This window comes from Numida meleagris, chromosome 5, assembly GCF_002078875.1.
Source record: "Numida meleagris isolate 19003 breed g44 Domestic line chromosome 5, NumMel1.0, whole genome shotgun sequence".
NCBI lineage: Eukaryota > Metazoa > Chordata > Aves > Galliformes > Numididae > Numida > Numida meleagris.
Window position 1 is genome coordinate 58601112 of NC_034413.1, and position 19797 is coordinate 58620908.

General features: G+C 40.3%; 1 protein-coding gene across 48 annotated transcripts in view; it reads left to right on the forward strand.

Moving 5' to 3' along the window:
• The window catches only part of LOC110399220, a 585449-nt gene that overhangs the window by 466160 nt on the left and 99492 nt on the right, over positions 1–19797 (forward strand). For 47 of the 48 annotated variants that reach the window (XR_002438981.1, XR_002438982.1, XR_002438989.1 and 44 more), the window contains 2 exons: positions 1517–1713; positions 5148–5222. The gene's annotated coding sequence lies outside the window, so the exon portion shown is untranslated. Of the gene's footprint in view, positions 1–1516; positions 1714–5147; positions 5223–16688; positions 16970–19797 lie in introns of those variants that run through there. The other variant, XR_002439024.1, reaches the window with a different exon arrangement.

Consider the following 19797-nt stretch of genomic DNA (forward strand, 5'->3'; position numbering starts at 1 on the left):
TGAAGGAAGGCAACATTTTTTCTCATGTAGATAATCATTAAACTGACAAATAGTCATGGCACTCTACAGTTATCAATATTAGCACCGCAGACCCATCACTATTAAAGCTCTTTACAGCAGGGGATTAAAGTGCATAATGGAGTACAAAATGGTGGGAAACAGCTAAGTTTGAGATCCTTTCCTCTTAGCAGCCACCTCAAATCAATTCATACCGAACACTCCTCCTTCCTGTACAAAAGCAAGATAAACGAGTGCATTTGATGCTGTAAAAAATTAATGGCCTTGTTTGCTTTTTCATTGCGGTTTAGGCTGAAGTGATTTCCTTTCTTTTTCTTTCATTTTTCTCATTCATGATCTTAAGATTTCAGAACTGATGGATGAATATAACTGTCTGCTTCAGACGGTTTTGAAATTCAGCTTTCGACTCTCACTCACAGTGATATAAGTGTAGTGGAGGGGAAAATTCCCAAATCATCTTGTTGAATCTTGAGTGAAATAGCTGGTTTGCAGCTGCTCAGGCATCTTCTCTGACCTCAGAAAATCACTGCAGGGAGAGACCACCCAATTTCACAGAAATAGGTATACCATCCATAGGCTGCCTCTGAGATCTGTATAAATAAGCCCTTATAATCAGGTGAAGTTACATGAATGGCTAGCCTTGCTGTACTAGGGAGAAGCAGAACTGCAGCAAATGGAGGTAAAAAAATACCTCCTGCTGTGCTGATCGTTTCAGGGAGGGTTATAGGGCCGTAAGTGTTGCGGAAGATGAAGGGGAAGTTCAAGAGTGCTCAAGGAGGGTGAGATGGTGCTAAGAGAGGAATCTTTGGTGCGCTGTGGATGCAATATCTCATGGCAGGTCTAGGGAGAAGGAGTAGGACAATGTGCATTTTGAAGCCCAGTTTTGTAGTTTTGAAGCAAATGGGAGGAAGTTAACAATTAGGTAAATATTGCATTTTGGAGCAAGGAGAAAACGGGAATGAAAAGGGGAAAAATGCTATTTCTTCACTAATTGTGTTAGGGATCTGGAAGGGTTGCCGAGCTGCCATCACAAAAAATCCTGTATTTGGGAGCGGAAGGTCAATTATTGTGATTACTGTTGAAGAAAATCCAGATTCAGTTTATTTTGGTCATATCATATTAGCTCCAGCTCATTTGCTTTCTGAAAAACCCTGAACTAATACCAAGGAAAAGATTGGTTTTTTTGTGTTCACAATAATATGCCTTTGGGTCTGCTTCCTCAAAAGGCAGAGTTTTAGCTTTGCCTTTGTAAGGCTAGAGTAGCAAAAGCACTGAACAGTACTGCAGTTCAGAGGAAGCCTTTCTCCCATTACTAATCAGAGAGCTTCACTTTATTCTAAACTCTGACCTCAAAATGAGAAAGAAGTCCCTAGCATAGAATGATTAAGGTTGGAAAATACCTCTAGGATCATCCAGTCCAGCCATCAACCCATCCCCACCATGCACACTAAACCATGTCCTTAAGTACCATATCTCTACGTTTCTTGAACACCTCCAGGTGACTCTACCACCTCCCTGGGCTGCCTGTTCCAGTGCCTGACTGCTCTTTTGGAGAAGAATTTTTTCTCAGCATCCAACCTGATGTGCTCTGTGTGGGACTGAAGGGACGTGCGGTGCGATTACTGCCTCCTGCTCTTCTGCACAGCTCCTGTTGCAGTGCTCAGGAGCCTCAGATCTGTGCTCAAGGTGCTGTAGGTAGGTATGGCATCATTGCTATGCTGAGTGATGTACTAAACTCAAAAAATTACTTTGAATAAAGAAGGAAATTATGGCAAATTTAGCTGCTCCAGAATATAGCAGCACGATAAATAATGTATGGAAATTGAATGTTTCTTTAAGAGATGAAGGAAGGAATGCTGAAGCTTTTGTCAAGCAGTTAATGCTCTCTTTACTTATTATCTTTGGAGTTTTTAAACATTTTGGCAGTTAGACAAATTCAAATGGAAGAATCTGCTCTATCCTGGAAGAAAGGAACCAGAGATTTGATTTGATCTGAAGTTCCAGGATGTTAGTTTCATTTTGCAGGTTTTCCTGAAAAATTTGATGCTTTCTGTTGTTTTGTTTTCTTGATATCATTTTATTACAGGACCTGGAGTGTGATACATGCCTTCCATAGGCATTTTTGCCTTTGAAAGGTTTCCTTTGGTATAAAAATTAACCCATTCCTGAATTTTCTGGGGATAGGGCAGGTGAAGCAAAGTTCATAGCTTCCAGCAGTCACATCCAGAGCTTATACTTTGAATTTGAGATGTCTTTGTGTAGCAGAAATGCTAAGTCATGGCTTGAACCTGTGATTGAGCACCTGGTAGGAAGGCAGGGCCAATCCAGGGGAGCACAGGTGCATGCAAAGCACCTGAGTGATGGAAGGGCTGGATCTTTCCTAGATTTCATTTAAGGGCTGGCAGTGGAGGTCAGGGTATTTTGTTAGACATCCCTGAGGCCTTCTGAAGGTAAGCAGTTTCTTTCCTTTTTTTTTTTTTTTTTTTTTTTTTTTTTTTTCCCTTATGTCCATGCTGTTGCATTTGAGTAAATCCTCATTTATTGCAACCTAGGATCTTGCTGCTCTGATGTCATTGCTATGCTTTCCACCATGTTATACTTTCCTTGCCATGATGATTTTGGACTGATATTTACCCAACTTTATTTTTCAGTTCTTTGGGGGAGATAGAGGAATGAGTAAGTGGTAGGAGGTCTACCAGGCTTATATATTATCGGCAGCGAAGACTAGGGACATGCACAGCTAGATCAGGTTACTCAAGGTCTTATCTAGCCTCACTTTGAAAGTCTGCTGGGGCAGGACATCAGCCACAGCACTAGGTAACCTGTTCCAATGCTTCACCACTCTCACTGTAAAAGGTTTTATCCTTATTTCTAACCTAAATATACCCTCCTTGAGCTTGAAGTCATTTCCCCTTAAGGTTCTATTGGAAGGGCTTTCTTAGAGGACATGGTGGTAGCCTCAACATCTCGAATTCCTTAAAAAGAATCCATGCTTCCAGTAAAGTCATTGGCTCTAATGAGATTATGAAGTGCTGTATGGTGAGTGTGGAAGACCAGGGTGAACTTATTGTTCATATTCTTTTTGCCTCTCACTCTGAGTTACAAAGGTAATGTGAAATGGAGTTGAAGAAAGCAGAATACTGGAAGGCAGGATTTTAGATGATTGCTCAAATCACCTGTGTCCAGCAGAACACACAACTCAGATTTATGTTTTCATCTATGGAGCTGATTTATCTGTAAATCAATGTTGTGCTGGATAAATCACGTAGCAATTATATTATTTATGCTTTCAAATCAAGAGATGACTGCTTGCTGTTCCTAACCTTTGTGATGTGTTTTGGGGGATAAATCAAGTGAAAGCTATTTTCCCCAGATTGTATGCTGGTACATCAAGCTAAGCAAGCCCAGGAATCATTCAATGAATATTGCAGTCTAATAGGCAAGGTCTGAAATACTTCTGTTCAAAAATTATATAGTAGCTTCCCTCCCCAAACCTGACTGAGGAGAAGGAGCTTACAAAGGTTCCAGACTCTGATTTGTTTTGTCAGGTAACCAAGGATCTCAAGCTCAATTATACTGTATGAGATTTGCTAGAGTATAATCTTCTTATAAAAAGAGAAAACATCTCTTAGTATTTCTCTAAGTACTGCTCAGAATGCAAGAAGATTTTGCATTTTCTTGTATATTTATTAAAAAATAAAAAAGAAATCCACACAGAAATCATCAAAATAACCCTATGCTGAGAGCTAGTCTATTTACACTGACAAAGTACAGCTGATTTACAAGGATGTGATTAGTTTTCATATTTTCCACCTACAGGTGTCAATGATTGCATGCAAAGCTTCCCTCTGAAAAGGGCCCACCCTCTGAAGCTATATTGAGATATTTAATTTGGAAGTATGGTGCTGTAATCAGTGACCTCTCAAAATGGTATAAATAGAAGTGACATTTTCCTTGCACTCTGATATGCCTAGCAAAAAAAAAAGCTGATGTCTTTCCAGAATCACCCCATTTATTAAAGCCCTGTCCGAGAAATGAAAGGATGCTGAAAATTCAAGGTGTAATGAGATGAGATAATGACAGCTTATATGTGAAAAATAATGTGGCTTATTGTTTATTTCTATTTTGCATTTTTTAACAGTGGAGTATTATTACCTTTTCTGTGTCATTTTTAGACCAAGAAATTTGTCACTACAAATAGTTAGCTATTGACTTAGCTCTGAGAAAAGTCCTGTCATTGGAGGGTGGGGAGGAATTATCAACTCAGCTGGTAAAATTGTAAGTGTCCTAATCAGCAGTCCTTGCAGCTACAGATGTGATGCATCTTTCCCCATGTCAACTGTTTTTTCTTTCAGTATTGAACATACCATCAACACTAACATAGAAGATAAGAGAAATTTCCTCAGTAGATCATAGCTTGCATCATGAATCTAAGAGTGAAACGTATAGTGCAGAGAAGCCCACATGCTGATTAGGAAAATATTCTGCTTGATCAGTAAGGGGTACTGAAAAATTAATGTCTACAGAGGATCCAAGGGCTTCAGTGTAATAAACAGCTGTAGCAGAAGTATGTAAGGACATCTCCTGAGTTAGTTAAATAGTAAGCCTTGTGCTCTTGCAAGCGAAATCTGCATGACCTGAGCTATATTCTTGCTCACATTTTAGAGTAGAGCTGAAGAATATTTTCAAAAACAACTCAAGCAGTTTTTTTCTTTTATCTTGAGAACATCTGAGATGGTGTCAACGGTTTACAGGCGTTGGGCCCGATTCCGTGACAAAGGGGACGGGGGACCCACGGGCCCACACCCCGGGGAAAGGGGAAAAGGGTAGGGAGATGGCCCTGAGAGCAAAGAACAGCGGCAACAATCTCAGGAGAAACAAACTAATTTACTAAATAAGATATCGGAATGCAAAACAACACACAATAATACAATATAATTACAATTTAAGCTGATAAATCCAATACGGAGAGAGAGAATGTCCCAAAATCAAGGTAGGCCTTACTCTACTACCGATGATAAGACGGCTGGAGAGTGAGGTGCTGCCAAGACGAGAGATGGCGGAAAAAAGGGATGAAGTCTCGTGATCTGCAAGTTTTTATACTGTGAGCTTTTATCTTTTCCCTCCAGCTGGAAAATGGTAACGGAGGAGCTGTGACACCTGTGCCGTGGGGACTGTAGTAGTCCTTCTCTTCTGAGAACCAGGTACATTCACTACATGATGTTATGATGTGGAGTACCAATAACCGAAAATCATAAAACCATGACAGATGGAATGCTGTGTATCTATTTTTAATGGTAAATAATGAGCTTTTCAGCTGATGAAAGTTGATTACTGATTTTTGTGCTTCTCCAGCAGAGCTAATAACCACAAACAAGCTCTATCTGAATGTAGATCTCAGATTCCCAAACTGTAACGTCTGCCACAGAGAGGTCAATCCTGATAAAGGCAGGTTTCTGTGGGTTTGGTTATGGTGCCTGGCTTCTGCATTCCTTACTAAACCTTGAGCTCAGATTAAACACTTTCCAGCACATGGGCTATTTCCCTTTCCCTCTCTCCTGGAGATTTTGGCCATTTAATAACATCTGAACTCATATTTCAGTTTTCTGCGTTGTTTTTTTCCTCCTTGTGAGATAATTATTTTTCCTACAGACGGTTGCTATTTATTTTCAAGTGAAACCTTAATATCATTCAGCCTAATCTCCTGATATAAAATCTGACTGATACTTGCCAAAGTGCTAAAAAATTATTAGGGAGGCACAGTTGCATGCACAGATGTTACTGGTAGCATTTCCTGAAGAAACAGGACTGAATAATTAGTTCTCATTCTTGTGTTGCTTGACCACCCAGTGCCTCAGGCTAATTTAGGTGTTAGAATAGTATACCAGGGCAGAGACTGGGAGATGGGGTTGGGGTCAAATCACCACTCTGGGAAATGACTTTTCTCCTTGTATTTCCTTAAAAAGAAAGCAGTGACGTCTGGATGGGAGATGGGGATGGTTAAAACTATTCATAATAGTAGCTTTGGGGTTTCAAATAGGGAAAACATAACTAAAAACTACAGAACACGTTCCCATATCTTTTTCCTAGTCTTTCCATACTACATTTCTTGCTTTTTTCCCACCCTAAGTCTGTATCTGTTACTGAGCTTTCCAGGAAAAAAGTATTCCTTACCCCATTTCCTATTTTGTACCTTTTCTAAACAGACTTTTTCTTTTGAATGTGGTTTCCTGATATTCTGGTCCTTGAAACTTTTTGATTTTGTGTGTGTTTTTTAACTTGCCTTCTCTTGTGCTTGTAGTTTATTGACTTAGTTTGTACAGGCACCAAATATTTTACTGGGTTCACCAACTAGGTCTGCGGTTTTATAAGCTGTCTTGTTGCCGGGTTGTTCTCAGTGGATATAACACTATCAGGTGGGAGGTTGTAAGGATGAAACAGAAAAGAAAGAACTAATAGAGGAACTGGAAAAGGGAGAAGGCATAGGAGGTGGGTCATGTGGCTAAGTGGAAAGGAAGACTGGTCTTTGTGGAGGACGTGTGTGGTGGTCTGCACAGTAAGGTCTCCCTGCATCACCACGATGTACCAGTGTATGGTTATGGGTTCAGCTGAATGGCACTGCTAATGGAATCAATTGGTATTTAATCCTTTCCTTTTTGCCAGAGATAGAGCTGGTACTACTTTTGTCACCTTCCTGTAGCACTGAAAAAATTTTATGGCAGTTCCTTCCTTCTATCTTTTCTTATCTGGCAGATAACTTGCTCTGCTTGTTATCACCCTGTAACTTTTTTTTTTTTTTGCTCACTTGAGCAAAATCTCTTCGTGTTTTCTTTTGCTCTTCACAATCATTTGAGTCCTTTGTTACTTCTCTTCTGAGTTGTGTTGGCAGCTTCTCCTAAATTTAAATCATCTGTGAATTTAAATAACATGAAATTATTTCTTAATCTGGAATATCAATTACTAAATTAAAAAATCCAGATAGACTCTACTTTCTTCATTACACTATACTAAAGCCTGGTGGTAATTAGTTAATGAACCCTTCGATTTTTTTTTCTTCTTAGACCAGATCTGAAAATGAGCATTAGCACAGAGCACATTAGCTTGGCTGGACCGCTGCTTGGTTAGAAATGGCAAAATGCAAGCGCTAAAGGCACTGGAGTCTCCTGAATCTAAGCTCAGAGAGAACATAACCTGGATTGCTTAAAGAAAATAGCCCTCCTGATACAGCTCGAGAGCACACTCTGTCTCACTATGAATAAAAAAGTAGTCATCAGTTCACATTTTCTTTAGTGGAGGTTTTACTAGGGTTAGTCACAGATTAGACTCCTACAAAGCAAGGAGGATGACTGGCAAGACTTTCTTCTATTTGTTTTCTACTTTTTCCTTTGAAACTCCTTCTGATTTCTTTCAATGTAAAGCACAGGCAGCCACATCAAATTAGAGAATTTGGAATGGGAGGATCAAACAAATCTCAGCAGACTGCAGGACTGAAGAGAAATTACTTGAAAAGTGAAAACGTTCATGTCTTCTCCTGTCCTTATTCAAAACAATAGCAAAGGTTTTGAGAAAGTCACTAGAGAACATGCAGGTCTGCTCTAGCAAATATGTAGTAGTTTGGATTTTGAAGAGCTTTGGCCTAACAGCAGACTTCTGCCACGCACAAAGTGGGACACAGAAATGAAGATATTTGGACATGGCTGAGGCAGATAGAAGACCCATTGCCACCAGATCTCTGCATCCCCCTTTTCTGTGAACTAATCTCATTCAAGGTTGTGAAGGTGCAGTAGGCTTCGTCTTCTGATAGAGAAGGAAATCTGTGGAGCTTTGCCTGAATTGTGAGTCTCTGTTTATAGGATGGTGCCATTTTTGTTTCCCTTAGGCTAAGTTTGGAGGATATATTTTCCAAGTTTTTATATTTAATTCCTGAAGAAATGCTAGAGGTTATACTGTCGATCTCTTGAAGCACCTGATATTACCTGTTTTGAAGGAAAAAAACTGAAGTTGCCCACTTACTTCCAGCTACAAAGAGAATGTATTTCCATTCAGCCAGTCTTTTATGTTTGTGTTGTAACGTAAATGTTACAAAAATGTAATGTGCATTGTGACACATGCTAAAGTGTTTCTATGATGCATTTAGATGTTCTGTCTGTGACTTCAAAGCATGCATTTCTTGAATTATTTGTGAAGAAGGAAATGTGTGGTAATAACCTGTAATCTGTTTGCATAATTCCCTTGTGGTCTGTTGTACTCCTGTACAGGATGTGCTGTTACGCTGGCAAGGAGATCTGACATGGACTGGATCCGTTTGAAAAGAGGCTTTTTTTGTGGCTTGTGCAAATATATTTTCTTTACTTGGTGGAAAATGATTTTTTTGAAAGTGCTGGGTAATTTCTGACAATTACTGTTAAAAATGATGCTGTTCACAAAGCTTGATTTTTCTAGTTGCATGTTATGAAACAAAATAATAAATAGGGAAAACTGAGGCACCCCAATGTCTCTTTCCAGATGCAATGTGGATGCTGTTGATTTAATGGAAAATCCTACAAGATTTTCTCAAATTTCTCTTTAAAAATCAGCAGGAGACAGCAAATGATATTACTGGTCATAGTGATTGACACTGGAATGACTTAGTTTTCAGAGCTCAAAAGTTCCAGGCACATCTTGTCCCTGCTTTGTAGCTTGGTGTTTTCTCCACTGGATTCAGCTGAGTGTCAGGTGTTTGCACTCTGAGACTGTCATGTCAATAAGCAGCCAAACTCTTATGGACATACTGTGGAAACATTTTCCCTCAGGTGCCAGTTTTACTTTTGCTGCTGCTTTTTTCCTCTAAAACCAGCTGAGGTCACTTTGATTATTCAAAGCTGAGTCTGTTCATTGGCAAAAGATGTCCAAACAGAATACTTCACCTGAAATCAGAATGACTGTGTTAGGTCTGTTGCTCTCTGTGAGGACTCAGAGTTCCAAGGCACACTCAAGTTTGTTGACTGTGCTTCACAAGCATTTCCCCTTAACATACCTTTTTCTATTTTTTTTGCTTTCTTAATTGCTTCCTGTGTGTTTCTGCTCTGTGGGAGAGTCAGAAAGTGATTCTGAAACAGGAGGATGTGATATTTATTCTGTAGACATTAGGAGTTCTAATTACTCCCTGACGATTCTCATTCACAAAGCATTTTTATTTATGATGCTTTTTCTTAAATGATTAAACATTTATTGGTTAAATGTTTGCTAAGTGTAAGGGCATCCCATCCTTGATGTTGGTTCCCAGTAGAAAAATAAGAATAAGAAAATAGTAGGTAGCTGTTACAGGAAAGTCTTTCCCAATAGACAGTAGCTATTTATCAGAAAGATACTGGCTGCCCTATTAAAAAAAAAAAGTAATTAAGCCACTTATTTTTTAATATGTGGTTCCATCTAAGTAGCTTTGGATTTGTTGTTGTTTATCATTGTTCTTGTTTCACAGCTGTTCTGTCTGCTCTTCATCACGTAAATAAAACCTTTTGAGGTTTGACTGTGTAAAATATATGTATATATCTCAGGTAGCTTGTTAGTTGCTGTTTTGTTTTCAAATTGGCAACAACATTTTTTTCAAGTTCTCACCTTCAGGCTGCTGGAGTTCAGATGAAATGCGCGCAAAGAAAACCAAACTGAAGGACATAGTGGAAGTCAACCATGGAAAAGCCCTCAGTGGCTGTCCTAGAGATGTGGGGCTTATGAATGTTACATTCCCATTTTCAGTCTGTTTTGGAATCCTTCCTTGTCTGCTGCTTTTTCTCCTTTCTTCCCTCATTTCATTTTACTCCTGGGATTCCCTTCTAATTTGTTCCTCTCTTAATTGAGACAGAGGCAGCAAAGTAAATCACTCCTTGTAGTGCATGCACTACCTTATGTGAAATAACTACAGTCATCATGTGTATTTTATTGCTTCAATAGAACATGACAAAACAGGAGGGAGAAAACACTTAAGATATATCTATATAATGAGGATGCAATGAAATATTGGACCATGTGTAGAAATAAGACTTGAGGTCGCGTAGTGTTAAGGCCAAGCAAAAAAAAGTCATCTAAAAAGTATTATTCTTGGTGTAGTACAGGTACAAATTCAGAATAGTTCCAGCAATAATGATATATGTCAGCGAAGGAATAAAATGAACTACTGTGGCAGGCAGTACAGGCTCCTTCACCATGGCATTGAAGGCTGAAGGGATAACTACTGGTTTGGCTTTACTCCTTGCAGCAAGAACTGGGTAAGCCATGTAATTCTAGGCTGTGAGGTCTCAGTCCTCCACTCATTAATTCACTGCTCTTGAGGGCTGAATATCACTCAGGAATGAAGTTTTATCTGCTGAGTGCATTACTGAGAACGTAACTCTTCTATGTTAGAAGCAGGCCAGGGGTAGGGGACTGCAGGTAAAAAGAGATGATGGAATTGATTTTTTTTTTCAGACCATTTCTATGTCCTGGGCCTACTTTGTTGCGTAGCATGTGAATTCAGAATAGCTCCACCAAATCCAGAGGAGATGAGTGGCATTTACTCTACAACAAGTGAAATCAGAGTGAGGCTGGAAGATGTATGAATTTTAGTGCCTGTAACATTATGCATTATGCACACAACCTGACAATTCCTGAGCTCAGTTCCTGCTGTTAAGTATCTTCCTCACAACCTGCAAAGGCAGATTCTTTAATTAACCTTTAAATGATAATTATTTCACTGGCAGTGCACCAAGCTAGAATCAAAGTAACTCAGTTCATACTGTATTACACTTGTCTCTTGAAGATATGTCAGATTACCTGCAGTATCTCAGTGAAGCTGAAAGTTCCTTCCCCAACTTATGTGCAGACAGCATAAGGATGGGGGGGGTATATGGGGCAGGGCAGATGATTTACTTTCCTGTGAAACATGCTCAGTGGAAAAGTCTGACAATGGGGAATGACACTTGGGAAGTGACACAAAAATGTACCAAGAAGAGAAAGTGCAAAGGAAAACTGGCCAGTTGTTCTGACTTCAGAAATTACCTCAATTGACCATATTGTGGTAAGCAATCTGTCCCATGAGGCTGGATGTCTTGTCAGCCTTTTTGATTCCTTCAGCAGTGTGTCTCTGATGTACGCTTCCCTCTGCACTACAGCACACAGTTCACTGGTTCCCATTTATTCCCACGTGCTCATCAGCAAGTCTCTCATCTGAATGACTGGAATATATTGCTGTCTCCAGGCTAGTAAAGTAAGAATAAATGCATGCGACCACGTTCCTTATCTCCACATTGCAGAAACTTTTGTCAATCCCTGAGATAGACTGGGCAGAAGCTGAATGCATAACAAGATCATTTGGGGGTCATGGTACAATGATTAGATTCCTACAGCCTGTGTTACTGTAGATTAGTACTCTGGCTCCCTGGAGGAAAAACAAATTTGAAATTCAACGCTACAGCCAGATGCCAGACGGGCCATCATAAACAGTGTGTGAACCTGAGAAAAATACACATCCTTTCAAGGTACTGAGATCTTTCTCAACAGACCCTAATCTCAGTCCTAAGCTTGAAAGGCTCTGTTGTAAATGGGACATTTCTGGCCACTCACAGGGATCACAGCAGTGGTTTCGTGAACTTTCAATGCTTTTTCTTGGAAGAGAGGGGCCAAAAATGCACTGCAGCTCTGATTCAGTTACAGAGATTCCGAAGGCTGTGTGGTAACACGCATTGTGGGGGATAATTTTGCCAGACAGGGTTGACAAGGGACTGCCTTTTGTGCTCTGCAATCGCTTATTTTATCCCCTTAGTACATGTGTGAGGGACCACAGTGTACTGCCTACAAACAAATGGGTGCAGGGCATGAAACTGTCCAGGGACGTTATCCTACACTGGCAAGGAAAGTTTTCTAATCTTCTTGATGTCTGGCGGTGGATTCATAGCTTTCTGATTACACAGCAAAATGCATTCTGCAGGTCAAAGCTGATGCTCTTTTCTAATCTGTGTATTTGCTCCTGGGACAGGGATTGATCAATATCCTTCCACCAGATAGCTTTTGCCAGGACAGTAGTTGCTTTGGATATAGTTTGGCTTATTGAGAAAAACAAAGCTTCTGCCTGATTCTCTCTAAGGCAGATCCCTAAAGTGCCTGAGAGCAAGTGGTTTGGTCCAAGGTCTTGGCATCATGTAATGAGAGAAGTTCAGATTTCTCTAGACGCGCTGAATACCTTCCATGGAGAAATGAGGTTGTTGAAAGCTGACTTTCTAACTCAAGTATCAAGCAGGGAAGCATAATTAAGCCCCATATCGGAAGAAGAACAGAATCATTCCCCTAACAGGGCACAAACCCAAACAACTCCCTGTTCCTTCCTTTTTATATGGTAAAAGAAAGAGAAACATTTCATCCTGCCAAAGAACAAAAACAAAAACAGCAACAAAAAAGGTGTTAGCAAACGCGATCTTATTCCAACAGTGCCCAACCTAAGAGAACAATTTGTGCTTCTGCCAGTAGATACTGCAATTGGATCCTATTTCGTAGCAGCAGAATTGTTGTAACTGCTGTCGAGGCACAGCATGCTGCTAAAAACCTGGCAACTTTTATGAAAGCCGTTTATATTACTGTAGGCTTCCTATAAACAGTGGCAATAAAAAGCTAAACTGTTTTAGGAATAAGATGCAGATATTAGAGATGAGTTTTTCTGCAACGGTAATGCCTTTTGGCAAGTGTGTTAGCATTTTTAAAAAATAATAAAAATAGAAAAAGTAGAAGCCTCTCTTAGAAACGATCTCTCTGCAACCTCAACAGTCAGCAGACAGGCAGTGAGCAGAGCTCACCAAGTACAGAGCTCTGCCTGCAGAACTTGGTACTAGATTTGAGTATATTAATTATGTTTGATATCAGGGGGAGAGCACTCCTCCCAGGCAGCAAAGACATCTCTTCTGGATGAATATTTAGATTGGAAGGATCAAGCTTCTAAGCTGCCCTCTGAAGTCTTGCATTGCTTCACTAGCACGCAGTGGGTATAAAGGGTTTCTTCAGTGCTGTCCCAGTCATTCAGCGAATCATAGAATTGTTTGAATTGGAAGGGACTTTTACAGATCACCTAGTCCAACTTCCTGCAGTGAACAGGGATGCCTACAGATCCATCAGGAGCTCAGAGCCCCTGCAGCCTGACCTTGAGTATCTCCAGGGATGGGGCACCTACCACCTCTCTGGACAATCTGTTCCTGTGCCTCACCGCCCTTACTGTAAAAAACTTCCTTATATCCAATTTAAATCTCCCCTCTTTTAGTTTGAAACAATTTCCATTTGTCCTATCACAACAGACCCTGCTAAAGGGTCTGTCCCTTTCTTTCTTATAGCCTCTGTTGAGATACTGAAAATGACAGGGCCAGCAACAAAGCAAGGCTGTACAGACATCTAAGGCTAAAACTGTCTTTTTTTTTTTTTTTATTTAAATCCTCTTGAGTACCTCTTAGCACGTAGGTAGAGCACAGCTTTCCAGATATTTCTGATAGTACACGTGAGCTCATCTTTTAGGAGTTTTAGACTGGTCTTCATTTTTTTCCAGAGTAGTTGCCTGCTAGGGTTCTTTAGATTCTACTGGACTTTCCAGTGGAAACACTGGAAATCAGACCACACGTGTATGGGCCTATCTGCAACAGGCCACATCTGATCTTAAGGATGTATATTTGTTCTTATATATAGTGATCAGATTTCTCAGCTGCTGATCTGGCAGTTGGCAACCCTGCCCACGGCAGGGGGTTGAAGCTTGATGATCTTTAAGATCTCTTCCAACCCAAGCCATAATGTTATTCTCTAATTCATTGCAGAGGAATTGCACTAGATGATCTTTAATGGTCCCTTCCAACTCAAAATGATTCTATGATTCTGTATATGAAAGCTTTGAGCTACGTTAATTTTGTTAGTTTTCATTCTAGGTATAATTTCTATTGGTTTGAAGCGTTAGAGAGATTTTCTTTCTGAGCCTGGTTTGAAAGACTTTCCAGAAAATCCCTGACCTGAAAATGGCTGGAGGGAGAAATGTGCTTGCTCCAGCTGTATATTCTTTACTAGTCATCTCCTTCTGGTTACCTCTGGAGACTGATTACTAGGCATTGGTTTGACGTATTGAAGCTGTTCCCTTACTCTTGTTTTCTGGTGTACAAGGTGACACTTTCCAGCCAAACAGCTGTTGGGCAAAATGCGAGGATGCAAACTGGGGACTATCCTGTTAGTTTTAGACTCCAACAAGAGCAAGTTTTAGGCTTTGTACAAGAACAGATGTACACTGAAAAATCAATCATGGCAAGGATGTTCTCTCTATCCCCAAAGGTTTCCATTTGAAAGTAAGATATGCAAAAGTCTGCTTCACACTTCCCTATATGACTAAAAATATTAACACAATCCCACATAGGCCCAACGAGAGGCTTTAGAAAATTGGAGATATTGTAAATCTATGGGAACATTATAGTCATTTACACTTAATCATGGGCTAACAAAGTGTGGGAGCTGTGCACAAAGTGTGTGGAGATTTTTCCAACAGAAAGCTGTTTCCAATTCCCTAGGAGCCTCTCCCCAGCCCAGCAGTTTGGCCAGGGTTGGCAGTAGCACATCTAAGATTAGGTTCAAGTTCATTGTCTGCAGCCGTAAAATTATGCCTACTTAAGCTGTGCTTAGTGCCTATTATTTATCCTACCTGGAGCAAGATAACGAGGGGCTATCTATGCCTACTCTCTTGATCTTAAAGGATTTCTTTTCTCACATTGTAGGAGGCTGTGAATATAAATACAATTAAATATAGTTTTCCCCCGATTCCCTTATTGTTCCACAGAAGCTCAAATTCTATCTGCTGCAGTTAGTATTAGCTACCTTGTAGGGTACAATGTAAAGCACTTTTTTTGAAAATGAGCCTTTTTTTCCCCTTGTGTTTGTGGACTGCTGGTGAGCAGATCACCATTTTCTCAAGGTTATTCAGCATGAGAATAATTAGGCACATAGAATCATGAAGTTTGACTGGAAAAAGGAAGAAGGAATGACAATTCTTTGACTATATATAGCTTCTATAAGAACAGCATTTATTGAGCCCTGAGATTCAATGTTCAAGCTTTTTCAATTAGATTCTCTAACTTTGAAGCTTTGTGTCTCCTATTTGAATAGTAAGTAAGCAGGAGCAGAGTTACAGGCTTTAAAAAAAAATAATAATTGCTCTTTGCATTAAATTGGCAATATTCTTACTTTTGAATTTTTTTAGTAAAAATGTAAGCCCATGTATGAATTGAGTGATGAGACTTCTAGAGGTTTATGAATATATCTTAAGGAAACTTATTTAAATGTTTGCTGAAAAATGTGCAGAATATAACTTTTTTCCAAGCTAATTCACTGTTTATTCACTAAATAAATGTTTCTGCAGTTTTCTGTTGATGAGGAAACAAATCCAAAAACTAATCAGGAATTGGTACGTTTTTAGTAGAATCAGTAAGTCGATTTGCTGCATCTATTTGAGAAGAGATGTGGAGCTGAGAGCACCAGTCTCTGCTGCCCTCATAACCCCTATGCCTTTCTCAAATGAGGACCTAGATCCAGAGCTCTAGCACATGCCCATGGGTTTGTTTGAAAGCTGCTTTCCAAATGAACTGGGAGAGGCCGGACAACTACAGTGGGTTGTGTCTAGCTTTGTCCAGTTGTTTTTGAGTGCCTCCAAGGATGGAGACTCTAGAGCCTCTCTGGGAAACCTATTCATCTAGCCTTACATTAAAAGGATATTTTTCTTATATTTCAAGGTATTTAAATGTCAGAGAAGCCTGGACTTTCGGTTTTGTTATGGCTGACTTTAGTGTTAGAGGCATCAGTCATAGAGACACATCCAGGTTCTTCCTTACATAGACTGCTCATGGGAGTGGGAAGTGCAAGCTGCCTTGTGCAGAACTGGAATCAACCAATGACAGCGGAGGTCTCAATTCAGTTTACCTGTAGTTGCTAAAATAGGAGCATTAAATTCTTGGTGTCAGAATCATGTGATGTGTGAAATAACGTAATTACCATTTATCTGGTGCTCACATTTCCTTGTATTCCACTAGGGCACTTTTAGTTCCCATAGAACCAAGGAATCATTTGAGTTGGAAGGGACCCTTAAAGGCCATCTGGTCCAACTCCCCTGCAGTGAGCAGGGACATCTGCAGCTCAGTCAGGTTGCTCAGAGCTCCATCCAGCCTGACCTTGAGTGTCTCCAGGAACAGGTCATCCACCACACCTCGGGCAACCTGTGCCTCACTACCATTGTGCAAACTGTTGCATTTAGAACATGGGGCACATGGTTTCAGAAGGCAGGGAATTGCACCCCTCACTTCCCTGTTTCCACCAAGAGAGCAGGAGCTGGAAAATCTCAGCCAACCTCTATCCAATGGAGAGAACGTTGTCATCTTAGGCATCATTTTGAAAATTTGCTTGTGGCACAAACATATGAGTAATCTGCAAGACAGGTAGGCATCGGTTATATTATAGATAGATACCCCAGGCAAGAGCATGCTCATGGGGCCTTCTGCAAGGAAACAGAACAGCAAACAGCTTTCACATTCAGTGCAGCAGCCCAAGGATGTGGCTAATGTGAGGTACACAGGGGTGTGAATGCAGAGCAAGTAATCCTGCGGTCACTGCTGGTGTGCTGGCTGTTCCTGACAGCAAATGCAAAGCAGCTCGCCCTGTTCCTCTCTGTGTGCAGTGGGCTCATAGCCAGCCAATGTGCTATACATCCTCACCCAGCCTCGCCTCCAGTGCCCACAGCCTGCACAATACATCAATAAATCAGCACAGCCATCTGACAAGTTGTTTTGGTGTTGGTAGTTTCTCAGAAGATTTGCCTAGGAAGCAAGGAGGGAACCTGGCTGTGCGCAAGCACCAGGGTGACCCACTGGGTCGGGGCAAGGTCTGTCCCACGGGGCTGCCACTGCTGGAGAATAGAGGGCCCACTGCTGGGGGATGCCAGGTGAGCTCACACAACAGTGTGGCTTTGTCCTTCTCTAAAGATCAGCACTCTAGCTAGTACTCACCTGACATGATAGACCTCAGCTTCCAGCAAAGCAGGCCAGGATGGCAGCCACCTGCTCCCTTCCAGCCATTCTCTGGCTTGCTTTCATCTTTCCACAACAAAAGGAGCAACAGCAAAACAGGTTTGCTCAGGGGCAGGTTAACCAGTCTTGCAGCATTGCCTTCTGCTCCAGGGTGAGCTGCATGCCTGCTTGGCTCAAGTAATTGAAGGCAGTGCTGTCACTGTGCTCTAAGAGGTACCTTTTTGTACCATATAACCACTGGATATTTGGGAACTTACTGAATGTGACCTCTGGATCAAAGCTATGAGGAAAAAATTAATCTGTGTACAGTTTTTGAGTCAAAATCTTAGTATCTCCATACTAATTGCTATATATATATAATTTTGTATACATATGGTATGGCTCTGCATGATGTAATTTCAGAAAAGGACAAAATATGATTCCATGATTCTAAACCGTTTAGTAGTGGGACAGTATTGGTAATAGGTGGATGGTTGGACTGGATTATCTTAGAGGTCTTTTCCAATGTTAATGATTCTATGATTCTGGTATGTCTTTTTCTCCCTTCTACAACTGAAATGTGGCTTAAGTACTTAAGGACTTCAATGATGCAGCAGCCTGACACAATCAACCAGAATTTCACCTTCTATTAACCAGTCAGCATTGATTAGCATGAACAATCTCAGAGAATATCAAAGCCATGCATGAACTGGTGAAAAAAGGGTTTGAAGCTAGCACTCTTATCAGAGAGATTGTGGAAACAGTCATGTGATTCCCCTGACCCTTTGAACGAAATGGCAGCTCCAATGGCTCATAATCCTTCATAAGCTTATTATTTGAATCAGGTAAATCAATATACAATTCTAAATAGGATCTCTACTCTCCCCACAGATGAACGAAAATGAAAGGTTAAATTTGGCAGATACACCACTGGGAATTCACAGAATTCGTTTCTCTGGGAAGTGATGTGGGCAGGTATTTTGCTACTGCAGGTCCACACTGCACCTTTCAGAGGAATAATTTAATATTGCTCCTTCCGGTGCTTCCTTCTTTCTTCCTTCACTGATCAGAGGAACTTTGCCATTTTGTACCAGCTGGAGTTGGTGAAATTTTGCTGCACACTGGAGCAAGCATTTGATCAATCCCTTTGATTGTAATTTTTACAGCAGCCACAAACATCTTGAGCTCTTCAGAACAGGGAAGAAAAAGGTTCTGATATCCAGTTAAAACTAGATGATTATTTTCTGTTCCCTTGTGAGCAGCAGTGTAAAATAGAACTCATTTTCTGTTGACGTTTCACTGATTTTCTTCATTCTTTTCTCTGTAGAAAGCTTTGGAAACTAAGTGTTCACTTAAAGTGGGTTTGTTTTTATTTTTAAAAAAATTGTAAATGCAAAGAGATACAAAACCATATTTATCCTCAAATGACCTGATTCTCAGATGTGGTCCCTATTCTGAGGAAACTTCACTTTGATTCATTTGGCTGCCAGGTAGAGCAGGCCACAGCACTCCCTCAGTGGCTGTTTTCACCTGGAATATTGCTACTACAATTCTCTGGAGATTTTCTGGCCAGTTCTGCAGATATCAGAAGCTTTGGTTGTTCTGGAAAACAACAACAGCAAATGCAGATCTAAAGCATAAATAATGCTGTTCTGGTGTACCTCTTATTCTGCCTTTGCTTGAAGAAAGCTCCCTTTGAGAAGGCTGAGAACAACAAGTGTTTTGTATCAGTTGGCAGCGAATGTGGCTGAGGAGTGAGGCTGTCAGGATGCTTCTCTTGGCCTGGGAGCCAGCGCAGTCACAGAGCTGGCAATGACAGATCTCTGTCCTGCTTTTGCTCTCCACACAGCTTGTGTTTTTCCTTCCTGCCCCTGAGAATCCTCACGGTTCGTATTTAAAAGACATAACTCATTTCTTTGACTTTGCTTACTTACATTCTGGCAAATCCTTTTTAATCAGGCTATTTACAAAATTTGTTTTCTCCGGGAATAGCACAGCATTAACATATGACAAATGACATTTCAGCTTATGATATCGTTCACTTAAATTAGTTTGAAGTGTTTCTAAGTAGATTTGGGATTTCATTAAACGTGGGCTCTGAAAGTATATTTTGCCATGTGGTATTTCAGCCTGTAATAAGGCTGAATTCCTTCCCATCTTACCTATATCTGTCAGTGTGCAATGAGCTCAGTGATTTCAAGGGCTAAACCATTAAGGTTTTTTAAAGAGAATTATGAGTGTTGAATCTCAGATCATTAAGAGGAAAGGTTGATGGAATCATGTCATAATAAATCCAGGTTCTTAAGGACCAGCTAAGGGGAGAGGATGGGAAAATCCTTGATGATCTTCATATACCTGACGGATATCAAAGAATAGTGTGTATCTGTGTACACTACTAGAGAGCACTCTAATCTGCAGGTTTTTATACATTAAGTCATTTAATCTCTGTGCTAGTAAATAATGTTTAAAAAGCATAAAAATTCATGCATTTGAGAAGTAAACATTAAAAAGGAGTCAGTAATTGACTAAAATTGTCAGCAGATTCCTGAGTCTTTCCTGAAATGGCATGTCTTTCCCACTCCTATAAGGCAGATATTCTGTTGGCTGGTAACTAAGCTAAATACTATTCAAGATGTTCATGTTATATTATACTGTTTCTCCCATGTGCTATTACTTATATTGAGGCTACTTAAAAAAAAAAAAAAGCTGTGGTGTCTACCACAATACATTTAAATCTTCTCAGATCCCAAGAGATTATGAGAAA